General features: G+C 59.0%; 1 protein-coding gene across 1 annotated transcript in view; it reads right to left on the minus strand.

Moving 5' to 3' along the window:
* RFTN1 (raftlin, lipid raft linker 1) overlaps window positions 1–1,245 on the minus strand; it is a 192,714-nt gene extending 191,469 nt beyond the window's left edge. Inside the window, exon 1 of the mRNA XM_040636843.1 lies at window positions 1,016–1,245. The gene's annotated coding sequence lies outside the window, so the exon portion shown is untranslated. The remainder of the gene's footprint in view (window positions 1–1,015) is intronic.
* Window positions 1,246–2,664: the final 1,419 nt, after the last annotated feature.

Raw genomic sequence — 2,664 nt, forward strand, 5'->3', positions numbered from 1 at the left:
ATATATATATATATATATATATATATATGCTTTTTGTTTGTTTTTAAGTCCCCCAACAAACTCACTGCCACCACCCAGTGTCCCTGGGGACCACTGACAAGCACATAGGGCAGCACGGCATGAGCAACGCGAAGGCAGCAGGGAGCGCGCCTGGGTCTAGCACTTTTGGCTTCCACGCGGTTCTCACTGCCAAGACGGCGATATCCTGGGTCAAGGGCACAGGCCCTGGTCTGCGGGGAGGAGGAGTGTTGCATGCCTGACAATCCGGTTTTCTGAAATGTACGCCGCCACCACCCCGCCATGGCCCAGACCTACCCTGGCTCCCCTTGAGCCTGGGTAAGTGGGTTAGGACGAGGAAAGAAATCCCCTTACAAAAGGGGAGATGCCGTTTTCAGCTCTAGGGACTCCCCGCGCCCCAAGTCTCTGTGCCTCGGTGATGCGCCGCTTCCTCTGGAAGCGCGGCAGGTCGGCTCCCATCTATCCAGCACCCCTGCGCGGGCAACAAACATACCTCCCAAGGCGCACGCAGAAGGGCAGCCGGAGCCACCTCCCACTCCCCACCCCCCACCCCCTCCCAGCCTCGCTCGCTCCTGAACCCGCACTCCGTGTCCAGCTCCTGCCTGATCTTTGCCAAGGACCCCCTGCAGCAGTGTCCCAGACCCACCTGTAGCCTCAAAGCTTCCCCTCTGCTTCCCTCTTTGGCGCCCCCGAGTCTGCAGAGCCCACGACCCCTACCAAACTGCTCTAGGTGCCTCTCCCCATAGCGTGCCAGGGATGATTTTTTTTTTTTTCCAAAAAAGTTGCCCAAGACCGCTGCGTGCCGTGGATCCGCGCAGACCCCATCCAACCCGGGCTGGGGATGCGGTGGTGGGGGCGGTGGCCCTGTGGCAGCCCCGGCAACCTGCAAGGAGGCGCCACGCGGGGCTCCTCCGGTCCGCCGCGGTCCGGGTCCGCGGGGCCAGATGGCGGGGCCTATGCCCGCCTACACCCCAAGTCCTGCCGCGCGCCCACCTACCGTTGGGAACTGGCTGAGGAGAAGGCGCCGGCGCGGGCTCCCTGAGACAGCGTGTTCCGTCCCGGGAGGAAAGTTTGTGCCATACAGAGCAGGCTGCACGGGGAAGGCGTGGGCGCCACTGGGTGGGGGCGGGAAGCGGCGGCGCGGCGCGCTCGGGTGCCCGTCCCTCCCGCGATCTGTGCGTCCGTCCCTCCGCGGCGCCCGCGGCCGCCGCGCTCCCGCTCGCTGCGCCTTGAGCCTGGCGCGCTCCGGCTCCAGCCCCGACGCGCCCCCGCCGCCGCCGCCGCGCGTCCGCCGGCTACACTTCCTCTTCCTCTGAACTCATGTGCAAAATATGCTGCGCTGCATCTTCGGGGGAGCAGCCGGCCCCTGACAGCCGCCGCGGGAGCAGCGGGCCCGCCCCGCGCCCCTGGACGCCCTGCACCCCCTCGACGCCCCGCGCCGCTGCCTCCACGAGGCGGGCCACCTGCGCGCCGCACACGTTGCACCCCGCGGGCGACCCTCGCTGCGCCTTCGCGCAGAGGTCGGAGGCTCAGGGATGCACCCTCTCGACCCCTCCTAACCAAGGTTGTGTATGGCGGGAGTGCACGTAGGAGCTGGGGTGCTGGATGGTGACTGCCACCAGGGGCTGATGGCTGAGGGTGTGGGAGGATAATTGAGAGTGGTCCATTCCTCTTCCCCATTCCACAGGTGGGCCACCACCACCACCCCCCACCCCCGTCTAAGTTATTTCTCGAGTTGGTGATTAACCAGAGGGATAATGCCACCGTCTCCTTGCCACACCCTATCCCACCTACTTCAGGTGTCCAGAAGGTTTGAGATCTGGGGAACCATCTTGGCCTGCAACTTTAGGTTGCCCAAGGAGACAATTATATAAATAAAGCACCAGGGCAGGGCTGACTTAGTAAAGTGAAAACGTGAGGCCGAGAGCCTATTATAAAGTATTTTTTTCTTGGAACTTTTTTAACAAAGCAAAATTACAGTGTAGGGTGAAAAGCAGGAATCCTAGAGCCAGTTAGGGTTGGCCTGGCCTGGCCTCCATACTTACTCTCTGTGTGATTGGGGTAAGTGCCTTAACTGCTCTGGGCCTGTTTCCTCATTTGTTAAATAGCACTTCCTCATGGGTTTTATGTGTAAAGTATTTAGGAAGCACTCTATAACTTAGCTATTATCATTGCTATTAATATTATAAGAGGACCGCAACAAGACAGCTGACATAATCTAATTAATTATCTACATTTTCTGGTTGCGCAAAGAGGGGGCCTTAGGCATTGGAGCCCGGAGAGTTGTGGGCTGGTTTTGGGCCCCAACAGTGTTTTAATGAGGTCCTTCTGGTACTAATAACCACCCCCCAGGGGGTAAGGAGGAGCTATTTTGTCTTCAGGAATTCCTGTTTCACACAGCCTCTCTGAGATTTTCTTCCTTATTTTCTTTTTCCACAGCCATCCCAGTTGTGTGCTCCTCCCTCCTGCGCCCTGTACACCGTTCTTGTCTGTATTTTGTTCCTTTCCCTCTCCAGCTCACCACTTGCTGGCATCACTCACCACCACCAATTTCAATCTCCCCGGCTCTCTCTCTTCAGCTTGCCGTCTGAGAGAAAACAATAAGACCAGGTGTCAGCCCAGGTCCAGGTTCAAACAAAAATGTGT

Source organism: Ursus maritimus, unplaced genomic scaffold (genome assembly GCF_017311325.1).
Source record: "Ursus maritimus isolate PB19 unplaced genomic scaffold, ASM1731132v1 scaffold_20, whole genome shotgun sequence".
In the NCBI taxonomy this organism is placed as follows: Eukaryota; Metazoa; Chordata; class Mammalia; order Carnivora; family Ursidae; genus Ursus; species Ursus maritimus.